Here is a 13,626-nt window from a genome sequence, read left to right on the forward strand (position 1 = left end):
ACTGAATGGATCATGTGAGTACATGCGATGAAGTTACTGTCTGATACACCCCTTATTATGTTATATGCTATAAAGTTATGAGGTTTAATAGAAGAAGACAGCTCACGGGCACCTGGGGGGCTCAGTTGATTAAGCATCTGCCTTCGGCTCAGGTCATGATCTCAGGATCCTGGGATCCAGCCCCGCATCTGGCTCCCTGCTCAGCTGGGAGTCTGCTCCTCCCTCTCTCTCTGCCCCTCCCCCTGCTCATGCTCTCCCCCTCTCTATCAAATAAATAGATAAAATCTTAAGAAAAAGAAAAAGACAGCTTAAAAAGACATCTGTGTAAGCCAGCTCTCAGAATCACGTTCAAGAGGTCTTAGATCTTTTTTTTTTTTTTTTAAAGTAAGCTCTACCCCAACATGGGGCTCAAACTCACAACCCCGAGATCAAGAGTTGTGTGCTGTACCCACTGAGCCAGCCAGGCACCACAAGAGGTTTTAAATCTTAACATCGATCAATAACTGGCTGTAACTTGAAATAAATAAGTATGTCTGTATCTTCAATAGTGCGTACAATAAAAATAATAGAATGAATTTGATGCTTCTTCTATGCCAGTCATTGTATTAAGAATTACACATGCACTGGAGTACCTGGATGGCTCAGTTGGTAAAGTGTCTGCCTTCAGCTTAGGTCATGATCCCAGGGTCCTGGGATCGAGCCCTGCTTCGGGCTCCCTGCTCAGTGGGGGAGTCTGCTTCTGCCTCTCCCTTTGCCACGCTCCCTGCTCGTGCTATTTCTCTCTCTCAAATAAATAAAATCTTATAAAAAAAAAAGATTAAGCATGCACTGTCTCATTTAATCTTTATTTTATTTTATTTTATAATTTTCATTTTGTTATATTAGTCACCATACAGTACATCCCCAGTTTTTGATGCAGTGTTCCATGATTCATTATTTGCGTATATTTAATCTTTAAAACAAATTTAGGAGATAAATACTATTTTTATTCCCACTTACACATTTGACAGCATCTGGATATTTCCTACTTGAATCCCCCTTCCTAACCCATTCTTGGCCCATCTGGACCCTGCTCTGTACCCCAGACTCCCACATCCTTGGATTCTGTTTGGGTTTGGCCAATGGGAGTCACCACAGGAGATGGGAGGGTAGGAGAGGAGAGAGGTGGGGGTATTTCTTCCCAGCTCCCACTTCGCCCTCTCTCTGGTTATGGCAGCAGCTGCCTCCCTCGACAGCCTCTGTCAGTTATCCCCTCTCCAGACTCCAGCTCTCACTGGGAGCTGGAAACACCACTTGTTTCTCCTCTTCTTTCCAGCCCAGGAGTCATAAGAGCTTCCCACTGCTGCTGGTCTCTGGGTGCCCTGACATCTCTTGCTGGGTCCTTTAACCCTGTTCACACTTATATAAATAGTGTCTTCATTAAATTATCTCCACAGGTCCCAGCTCAGTGTGCCTTCTGTTTCCTGCTGGAACTCTGACTAATACGTTGAATCTGCCAAAGATCCTGGTCTGTTTAATTTCTTTACTTACTACCTTCTTCTAAATGCTATGTTTTTGTTTGTTTTGAAATGGCTGTTTGGCTTTATTTGAAGAGAACTGGTCTTACACATGAAGTTACCTGTTTTTCAGGTGGGCACGGATTCATTTGAACTTTGACCGTAGAAACCATCTTCTGTAGCCATATACACATATTTATGGATATCAATCCTCTTCATGGGATTACTACTTCTTATTCACAAATGTGTAATTAAAAAGTCTCAAGGTCTGGTGTTCAGTGCGACTTAAGCACACATTATAATAACAGGAAAGCAATTTTTATCCCTTTAAACCAAAATAAACATTTGGGGGCATTTCTGGAAAATGCGATTAGGCAACTTTCAGCAAGATGCTGGTCATGGCTTTAGCAAGCTCTGTGTGGAGAAGAACTTTCTTTATTGGCAGCTCAAAGGGTTCAACAGCTCAATCACATTCTTGGGAAAACTTGAATATTTATGATATAATTTCATATCATATATGGGTAAATGTTCTTCTTTTTTAAATTTTATTTTTTTGTGTAATCTCTACTTTCAACATGGGGCTTGAACTCCCTAACCAGAGATTAAGAGTCACATGCTATAAGGACTGAGGCCAGCCAGGAGCCCCAGGGATAAATGTTCCTGGGTTTAGGCAAATTAATATGCTTTTAAAGTAAGAGCAGAGATTGGAAATAGAGACTTGAGTTGCGGCTTCACACTGACTCCCAATTTCTTAGAGGTTAAGTAGGAGAATATATTTAAAAGCTTGTCCTGGAATCTGTCTATATTCTTAGGCATAACTCAGTATCAAATAATGTGTAAGACAACCACACATAATAGATTTTAAGTATCACATAAACATAATCCAATTTTCCTTTTCCCAACCCTCATGATTCATATTTTCTTAGCCACTGGAATTCTTACGTATAGTTTCCAAGTTGATACGGTTGCCTTTTTTTTAATGGTAGTGTGACTAAGCAGAGATAGTTTCTGGGTAGAGCTCTGTTGCTCCAGGCACCAGCTCACCACCTGGACAGGCTGGGCCCTGTGCAGGCACATGTGAAGATAATTCTGTCTTTATCAAAGTCCAGTTCTAGGTTCTAATTTCCTCAGCACAAGCCCAGGAAACAAGCAGAAAACACAGGTTGCAACAATGTGTAGCCTGCGTTGCATTTTTAGAAAGGTATGGGATTTTTATCAGAATCAATCAACTTGGTAATTAACCATTTATATACTTATTTTAAAGTATTCTTCTTTTACACTTAATCATTTAAAGAAATGCATAAGAAAGTAGCACTTTAAATGTTATCTTATAGGTCAAATAACATTGCAGAGTTACTAAAGTAGAAAATAATTACAAAACACAGCTGCTAATTTTATAGATATTAGACTGCATTGGAAAGGGGACCTCAAATTCCCACAGGAGATCTAAGAACTCAAAATCCTATCTGCTGATTTCTGCCTGAAACTTTGGGATGGAGGCTCCTTTTAGGTTAAACTCTCAATGCCTGTTGAAATGCAAATACCGTCAAGGGAAGGTGGTAGTTTATATTAGATTTGGCTGCAAGTAACAGAAAACCCAAAACAGCAGTGCTCAAACACAGGAGTTTATCTTTCCCTCGTATATAATACATTTTGAAGTAGGTAGTTCATTTTTTTATTTTTTATTTTTTTAAAAGATGTTTTAATTTATTCATTTGAGAGAGAGAGAGCCTAAGCAGGGCAGGGGTGGGGGAGGGTCAGAGGGAGAGGGAGAAGCAGACTCTCCGCTGAGCAGGAAGCCGAACTTGGGGCTGAGCCAAAGGCAGACACTTAAGCAACTGAGCCACCTGGGTGCCCTGAAATAGGTAGTTCAATGTTGGGAAGGAAGCCATGGTCATCAAGAACCCAGTCTCCTTTAGTCTCCTTGCTTCATCATCCTAAGCACATGCATTCTATCTCCAAGTTCCACTCAGAGTCCAAGATGGCTGCTGGAGCTCAAGCCATCATATATGTATTCCAGCCAGCAGAAAGAAAGAAAGAAAGAAAGAAAGAAAGAAAGAAAGAAAGAAAGGCCCATGCCAGTTTGTATCCCCTTCTAAAGAGGTTTCCTGAATATCCCATTCAAGAACTTCTCTTTATATCATATTAGTCAACCATAGCTAGAAGGTAGATTGGGTAATAGATTCTTGTCACTGGTCTCAGTGAAATCTTGAATAAAATCAATAAGCACCTGTGGAAGGAAGGAGGAAGGGGGAAGGAAGAAAGGGGGAAGGAAGGAAGGATTACTTTTTTGCAAATGCTTTGAAGATAGATACCTGTTTTATTGATTTTTTCTCTCCCGAAAAACCCATTCTCAGAGCCCCCAGCACAGGCTCTTGCCATTTAAATAGTTTTGGATGTAAGTTCTCTCCTTTCTCTGAGGTTTGATATATTTTGTTCAACCTTGATCATGTCACATCATTTTGTCATCTTGTTTGCATCGCCCACTCCCACTAAACGATGCATTCTCAGTGAGAGCAATATGGTTCCCAAAGGACCAAAAATCTTATATATGACAATGATTTACGGTCCTGGAAAGGGCCACACATCCATAAACAGATAAGCAGTACATCTGTGGATTTGAAATTTCGTGTGTGGGGGGGTGTCTATTAGGGGGGGGAAGGTCTACAAAGGCTCCTTGGGGGGAGATAATGAAAAAAAAGATTGAGAAACACTAAATTATGAGTTCCTTGAGGTTGAAGGGGAGCAGAATATGCCACCCCAAAATGTGCCACTTTGGCATGGGGATTATTTTGAACTGAAGGCAATAAAGACTTAGTAGACTCAAGAAAAACGTGCACCTCTTGCTCAACTGCCTGAAAGAATTCAGATAGGGGGCCTGGCCCAGAAAGTGAGCCTCTAGCAGAGATAACTTTCATCTGAAAGGCTTACCTGCATGGCAGGACAAACATCTAATTATTGTAAATAAAGAACAAAGATGAAGGCCGAATTGAAGCAGGACAACGGGAGTGAAAAAGGAGTATTATTTCTGAAAGTACCAGAAGAATGGAAAAGAAAAGGTCAAAGTGGGGGATATGGACTATTTTCTGTCCCCATCTATCTCTTTGTTTCCCTCTCTTTTTTACTTTTTATTTTTATTTATTTATTTATTTATTATTTTATTTTTATTTTTTTTAAAGATTTTATTTATTTACTTGACAGAGAGAGAGACAGCCAGCGAGAGAGGGGGCACAAGCAGGGGGAGTGGGAGAGGAAGAAGCAGGCTCATAGCGGAAGAGCCTGATGTGGGGCTCGATCCCATAACGCCGGGATCACGCCCTGAGCCGAAGGCAGATGCTTAACCGCTGTGCCACCCAGGCGCCCCTATTTATTTATTTTTTAAGGAGGCTCCACACCCAATGTGGGGCTCAAACTCACGACCCCAAGATCAAGAGTTATAGGCTCTACTGAGTGAACAAGCCAGGCACTCCTCCCTCTCTCTCTTTTCTACTTTAATATTTTTTTCCTTTTCCCTGTTATAAAAGTCCTAAGATCTGAGTAAACCTGCAGGAAGATACTGAAACTTCAAAAATAATTCGTGTTTTGGAACTGTCAGGCAGCAAGGACTCCTGTCTCCTTCAAGTATCTTTCTAGCTGGACTGAGAATCAAATTGACATGAGACAGATTAACAGGAGAAAATCAAATTTAATAGCATACGTACTGGGAGAATCCACATAGACATGGAAATTCCAGAAACAGCCAGGCACAATGAGGTCTATATGTTATTCTGAACTAAAGAGATGGGGTAGGGGTCTGGGAGTTCCTAGGAAAGGAATGCACTTCACAGGGTGATAAGAAAAGCAGAGGTTTGGTAATTAGATGTTTGCCCTGCCACACAGATGGGTCACTCAGATAAAATTTATCTCTGTTACTAACGCTTATTCTGGGAAAGACCCCCAATGGAGATTCTTCTGTGTGATTAAAGGAGGGACAAAATTTCTCTTGAGCCTACAGGGTCTCGACTGCATTCAGCTCAAAATAATCTTCGGGCCAGAGCAGCTCATTTGGGGGCGGCCTGCTCTCCACCCCTACAGAACACTGAGGAAAATCTGAAAGTATCTCTCACAATGAACACAGTATTAATCGGAAGCACTGGCTCCCAAGACCTCTGGAGTTTTGGTATGTGGTTGTTGGAACATCCAGACTACATGCAGATTGTACGTAAATGCACGTACACACTCCCCGAATGTTTTGTTATCCTATAGAAATAACCTAAAAGAAAACACTTTGTGCAGGACTTAACAATTTTGATCACCCTGGGGATCTCTGATGTATTCATTTTGGTAAATCGGTTCTAGAGCATTCTAGCTGATAGGGACTTAACCAATACCTACTTAAAACTTTTTTTTCAGTAACAGCTTTATTAAGATATAATTAGTGACGCCTGGGCAACCACTAATCTACTTTCTCTCTCTATAGATTTGCCTATGCTGGACATGTTGGATAAATGAAATCATGCAATATACAACATGTAGCCTTTCATGAATGACTTTTCTCACTTAGCATCATGTTTTCAGGGATCATCCACGTTGTAGCATGTCCTAGTATCCCATTCCTTTTCGTGCCAAATACTACTTTATTGTATGGCTATGTCATATTTTGTTTATCCACTCATCAGTTGATGGACATCTGGGCTCTTTCCACTTTTTGGCTAATATTAATAATGCTGCTGTAAACATTCAGGTGCAAGTTTTTGTGTGGATATATGTTTTCATTTCTCTTGTGTATATACCAAAGAGGAAACTTGCTGGATCATATGATAACTCTATGTGAAACTTTTTGAGAAACGGCTGCACCAGTTTTCCAGAATAGCTGCACCGTTGTACATTCCCACCGGTGGTATATGAGGGTTCCAGTTTCTCTGGAAACTACCCACAATTATTATTATCTCTCTTTTTAAATGTAGCCATCCTAAGTGGGTGTGAAATGGTATCTCTTTGGGGTTCCAATTTGCATTTCCTTGATGACTAAGGATGATGGGCAAATTTTATGTGCTTATTGGCCATTTGTATATCTTTGGAGAGATATCTATTCAGATCCTTTGCCTGTTTTTTAATTGGATTATCTTTTTATTATTGGGTTGTAAGAGTTTTTTATATTTTCTAGATACAAGTCCCTTGTCAGATATATGACTTGCAAATTAAGGGGAGCAGAACTTGCCACCCCAAAATATGCCTCTTTGACATATTGATTATTTGGGGCTGATTATTTTTGAGAGGCTGCAGACCCAGGAGGATCTCTGGAATCAGAGTGGAAGTTGCCTTTTTTTTTTTTACTTTTTCTTTTTTTTAAGATTTTATTTATTTATTTGACAGAGAGAGAGCGCGCGCTCCTGTGCGCATGAGCATGGGGGGGGGCAGGGAGAGAGAGGGAGAAGCAGGCTCCCTGCTGAGCTGAGATTGCCAGGACCGTGGGATCATGACCTGAGTGGACGGCAGACACTTAATTGACGGAGCCACCCGGGTGCTCCAGAAGTTGCCCTTTTATAAGAAACGTTTACGTGTATAAGGGAAATCTCCATCTGTAAGGGTGTTTCTCTCTCTGTACCAGGAAGAGAAGGATGACTAAATCTCTAGAAACTCTTATCAGTGGAGAAGGTAAGGACTTGGGTCTGCATAACAACCTTCACTGTGCTTTTCCTGGTCACCTCCCATTACCAGGTCTTCCCACGGACAACCCCCCTCCAACATCTTTTGTCTTTAGCTGAAGATGTTATTTATTTTAAGGTGGTTGCTTAGGCCATTTCTGGGAATTATTCAGTTGTCCTGAGTCTCTCCCATGTGTACAGGAGGTATAAATGTTATTAAATGTCTGTTTGTTTTTCTCCTGTTAATCTATCTTTTATTACAGAGGGGTCTCAGCCAGGAATGTAGAAGGGTAGATGGAAAATCATTTTTCCTCCCTACACAAATATTTCCTTTGGCTCTGTAAGTTGTCTTTTTACTTTTTTGATAAAGTAAAATTTATCAATTTTTCCTTTTTTAAAAAAAGATTTTATGTATTTATCTGACAGAGAGAGAGAGCACAAGCAGGGGGAGTAGGAGAGGGAGAACTGGATCCCCGGACCCTGGGATCATGACCTGAGCCAAAGGCAGACACTTAACTGACAGAGCCACGTGGGCACCCCTCAATTTTTTCTTTTGTTGCTTGTGTTTTTAGTATCATATCTAAGAGCCATTGCCTAATCCAAGATCAGAAAAATTTAGGCTTATGTTTTCTTCTAGAGTTTTACAATTTTTGCTCTTATATTTATGTCTTTGATGGATTTTCAGCTAATGTTTGTATATGAGGTAGAGTCTGGATACAGCTTAATTCTTTTGCACGTGGGTATCCAGCAGTCCTGGCACCACTGATTGAAAAGACTATTCTTGCCCTGTTGAATTATTTTGGCACCTTTGTGAAAATCAATTGACTGTAAATGTGGGAATATATTTCTGGACTCTTACTTAAATTCTATTCCATTAATCTATATATCTGCCCTTATGCCAGCTCCACACTATCTTGATTAATGTAGCTTTGTATTAGATTTTAAAATTGGTAAGTTTGAGTGTGAATTTATTATTCTTTTGTTTGTTACTGTTTTTCAAAATCGTTTTGTCTATTCTGAGTCCCTTTCATGTCCATATGAATTTTAGGAACAGCTTGTCAATTTCTGTAAGAAAGCCATCCTAGATTTTGAGAGAGTGCATTGACTCTCTAGATCAATCTGGGAACTATCACCGTCATAACAATATTAGTTCTTCTGAACAAGGATATCTGTCCATTTATTTGGGTCTTTAATTTCTTTCAACAATGTTTTGAATTTTAGGATATAAATTTTGAATTTTTTCAATTTTATTCCTGAGCATTTTATTCTGCTTGATGCTACTGTAAATGAAATTGTTCTTTTAAATTTCATTTTCTGAATCTTCATTTTAAGGGATGGAAATACAACTGAATTTTGTATATTGATTTTATATCATGAAACCTTTTTAATTTTTAATTTTATTTATTTTTTAAAGGCAAAGTCCTTTTTTCAAAAGATTTATTTATTTATTTATTTATTTATTTATTTATTTGAGAGAGAGCACTTGATCAGGGGAGGAGCACGGGCCGGGGGGGTGGGGAGAATCTCAAGCAGACTCCCCGATGAACGTGGAGCCGATGTGGGGCTTGATCCCATGACCCTGAGCCAAAATCAATGCTTAACTGCCTCAGCCATGCAGACCCCCCAAACCTTTTTTTTTTTTAAAAGATTTTATTTTATTTTTGTATTTCTTTCTTATTTGTTATCGTTCTTTGGTATGTTTTTAAGTAAAGTCTACCCCAGCCATGGGGCTGAAGCTCAAACTCAGGATCCTGAAATCAAGAGTTGCATGCTGTACTGACTGAGCCAGCCAGGTGCCCCATATCCTAAAATCTTTTTAACTAGTTTATTAGTCCTAGTAGATTTTGGAGTCTAGTAGACTTTAGTTTATTAGCACTAGTAGGTTTTCGAGGATTATTTGGGGTTTTCTATATATAAAGTCACGTTATCTATAGATAGAGATGGTTTTACTTCTTGTTTCCTGGTCTGGCTGCCTTTTATTTTTATTTTTATTCATTTTTTTATTTTTGCCTAATTTCCATGGCTAGAACCTCCAGTGCAATGTTGAATTGAAGTGTTGAGAGCAGACATCCTTGTCTTGTTCTTGCTTTTAGGGAAGCTATTAAGTATAACACTAACTGGGTTTTTCAACAGATGCTGTTTATCAGGTTGAGAAAATTCCCTTATATTCCTAGTTTGTTGAATGCTTTTATCATGAAGAGGTATTAAACGATTTTAATGATTTTTCTGCCTCTATTGAGATGATTGTGTAGTGGTTTGTCCTTATTTTATTAATATACTGTGTTAGAGTAATTTTTTAAAAGATTTTATTTATTTGACACAGAGAGAGAGCACAAGCAGGGGGAGCAGGCAGACAGAGGGAGAGGGAGAAGCAGGCTCCCCACGGAGCAAGAAGCCCAACTAGGGGCTTGATCCCAGGACCCTAGGATCATGACCTGAGCCAAAGGCAGATGCCTAGCTGACTGGGCCACCCAGGTACCCCAGAGTAATTAATTTTTGCATGTTAAACCAAACTGCATTCCTGGGATAAATTGCTCTTGGTTATGGTGTATAATGCTTTTTATATGTTGCTGGATTTATATTTTTTGATTTATACATGTGTATTTATGACATATATCGGTCTATAGTTTTTTTTCCTATATCTTAGTCTAATTTTGTTATCAGGGTAATTCTGGCTTTATATAAGGAGTTGGGAATTTTTTGGAAGAGCGTGTGAAGAATTGATATCAGCTCCTAAGTTCTTATTAGAGGATGCCTGGGTGGCTCAGTCGGTTAAGCATCTGCCTTTGGCTCAGGTCACGATCCCGGGGTCCTGGGATCGATCCCCACACGGGGCCCCCCTGCTCGGTGGGGAGCCTGCTTCTCCCTCTCTCTGCCACTCCTCCTGCTTCTGCTCTCTTGATCTCCCTCTATCAAATAAATAAAATCTTAAAAAAAAAAAAAGAAACTAACTCACATACTATTCATCCTTCTTATTTTTTTTTTTTTTTATTTAGAGTAATCCTGACAAATACACAGAATCCAGTAAGAGGCATTTAAATGTTTCAGCCTTCTGAACTACGATAACATTTTGTAATAGAGTGAAGCTGTAAATGGATTAGGTAAATTCAATCAGATGTTATAGCAATCTGGATTTAAGGGTCTCAGATTTTCTATGGCTTATCAGATAAAAAAGGTAAAAGCAGTTACAAAAGTAAATAAGCCTTCACTTGAATTTGCTCGGGGGATTCTGAGAGCAAAATTAACCACGTTTATGGGATCTAAACTCGGAGCCGCCCACTGAGATAACCACTGCGAAAAACTATGTGTGTAGCAGGGGGCACTGTAAGGCAGTCTGGATTATACGAAAGATCACTCTGAATGTCTGTAGCTCCAGTGCTCACATTCTGATCAATTTCAGTCAATTGAGAAGATAACCTCAAAATTCATTTGGGGAGTAACTCCAAATTGCTTGTGATGATGTCATTGTCTTCTTCTTTTTCTTCTTCTCCTAAATTGAAGCATTGTTGATATGCGATGTTATATTAGTTTCAGGTGTATAGCCTAGTGGTTCAACAAGTTTATAGGGTATGCTGTGCTCACCACAAGTGCAGCTCCCACCTGTCCTCACGCAACATTATTACAATACCGTTGACTGTAGTCCCGAGGCTGTACCTTTCATCCCTGTGACTTAGTCATTCCATAACTGGAAGCCTGTACCTCCCACTCCCTTTCACCCCTTTTGTCCATCCCCGCACCTCCTCTGGCAACAATCAGTTTGCTCTCTGTATTTGTGGGTTTGTTTTTTTTGTTTGTTTACTCATTTGTTTTGTTTTTTAGATTCCACATATAAGTAAAATCATATGGTATTTGCCTTTTTCTGTCTGACTTATTTCACTTAACATAATACCCTCTAGGTTCATCTGTGTTGTCACAAATGGCAAGATCTCATTCTTTTTTAAGGCTGAGTACTAGTCCCTTGCATGCGTATGTGTGCATTATGCTTGTATACATATATATATGCTACGTTTCTTTATCCATTCAACTGTTGAGGGACACTTGGTTGGGTTCATACTTGTCTCCTTAAATAGTACCTTCTCCACCTTGGCGCTACTGATACTTTGTACTGCATGACTCTTGTTGGGGACTGTCCTACTCATTGTAGGATAATTAGCAGCATCCCTGCTCCCTACCCACTAGATGCCAGCAGAACTTCTCCCCCATCCCAGTTGCGACCAAAAAAAACATGTATATATATTTCTGGACATTGGCAAATGTGCTCTGGGAGGCAAAATCACCCTTTATCGAGAACCATTGCTTTAACCCTAAAAATATTTATGGTTAAGTCTAGGGATAGATAAATAAATCAAACCTGTAGTATTAATATTTTTGCATTATGTGTGGGAATTCTCTGTATGTATCTACTTGCAATGTTTAAAATAATTTTGAATATTTAATTATCTAACAGGTTAGCTTTATGTTTCTTATTTAAAATACGTACATGAGAAATTGATTTAGGCTTGAGATGGCCAGCTTACCAAGTTTGCAAACAGTATTAGTGATGGGGTTTTGGAATATAGGTGAGGTTCAGTGGGGTGAGGTCCGGAGCCAGCCACCAAGAATACTTGAAAGGTGTTTGAGAATACTTGAGAGGTATTTGGTGCAAAATGGTGGTTTATTAAAGCACGGGGACAGGACCCGTGGGCAGAAAGAGCTGCTGCACCGGGGTTGTGAGGGGGTGCTGATTATATACCATGGGGTTGGGGGAGGTAAGGAAAAGAGAGGTTTCAAAAGGATTTTCACATGTTAAAGAAGACTCACAGGATACCAGAGGGCTTGCCATTGTCAAATTAAGGCATTAACATCAAGATAATTGTGATGAGGGAGCAGAAGGTTAGCTGAGGAGGGGCAGAAGCTGACACCCCACAAACCATCCCCTCCATGGGATAAGTGTGACATTCCTCAGGCACTCCTGGCTGCCCTAAAGAAAAAACAAATAGTTAATTTTCAGAGATTACAATCCTGCAAGACATGAGTCTCCCTCAGTTTACGAAAGTCTTAGCAATTTACAAGAACAAAGCATTTCTATCAATGGCCCAGCTTCCAGAAGGAAATATAGATATAACTAAATGTCCTTATAACCAGCAGCCCATTGACAGATACTTGACGCGGACAGAGTGTAACGTTCCTCCAGGAAGCTCCCAACTATCTTACTGTTAATGCCTTACTAGAAGGAAAAACAACCTTAACTTGACAATGGCAAGGCCTCCGGTATCCTGTGAGTCTTCTTTAACATACGAAAATCCTTTTGAAACCTCCCTTTTCCTTACCTCCCCCAAATCCTAAGTATAGAACCCCCTCACAACCTGAGGCAGCAGCTCTTTCTGCCCACGGGTCCTGCCCCTGTCCTTTAATAAACTGCTATTTTGCACCAAACACGTCTCAAGAATTCTTTCTTGGTCGTTGGCTCCGGACTCCACCCCACTGAACCTCGCCTATATTCCAAAACCCCATCAGTTGGGAGCTTCCTGGAGGAACATTACACTCTGCCCGCCTCAAGTATCTGGCAATGCGCTGCAGGTTATATGGACATTTAGTTGTATCTATATTTCCTTCTGGAAGCTGGGCCATTGATAGAAATGCTTTCTTCTTGTAAATTGCTAAGACTTTCGTGAGCTGAGGGAGACTCATGTCTTGCAGGATTGTGATCTCTGTAAGGTAACTATTTGCTTTTCCTTGCCTTAGCTTTAGGGCAGCCAGGAGTGCCTGAGGAATGTCATGTATATCCCATCTGTGGGGGGGTGAGGGGGTGTCAGCTTCTGCTTTGTCCTCAGCTTGCCTTCTGTTCCCTCATCATTAGAACATTTGAAAGGACCTACTCAGAAGTTTTGTTTATTACATTTATTAGAATCAGCGGCATTCCTGAGGAACTTGTTTGTTAGGAAGCAACTGATGCACTTAAACAGAAAATAAAATATGTTAGATGTATAAACTTGGCTTAAAAGTATTTAAAAGAAATTAATGAATTGTAAAAGTTCCTGTAAGATTATTGATAAAACGCAATTATATTTATAAAGAAAACAAGATTTGTAAGTTGAACTTGAAAGCTTAAGAAAGATCTGTTTTTAAGTTTTAAAATTTGTTAATTTAATTTGAATTGAATATTCTTTCCAAGAACCAAATTAGCCTCTGAATAATATTTTCTGTGTGCAAAAGCCGTTCTGGAGGACACAAAAAAACTTCACACTGACAATGAGAAGTCAGTTGCCTCATAAGGGGTGTGACCGATGGTTTTACACAGAGTCCCTGGTGGCTCTGAGGAACAGTCTCATGTCCTCTTGTTCCACAGAATCACTTTCTGGAATGATGAATAAAACGGTGACTAAAAATGAGAAAATCAAGGGGGACAATGAGGGGAAAAGTATTCCCTCAAAATGAGGGGAACTAGAAGGCAGTCATGTTTTGGGGTATTTAAAATTTATTTTGAGGGAAAAATATATTCAGGATAAGGTGTAAATACTGTC

Source organism: Ursus americanus, chromosome X (assembly GCF_024610735.1).
Source record: "Ursus americanus isolate L20-20 chromosome X, mUrsAme1.1.p, whole genome shotgun sequence".
Taxonomy (NCBI): Eukaryota; Metazoa; Chordata; class Mammalia; order Carnivora; family Ursidae; genus Ursus; species Ursus americanus.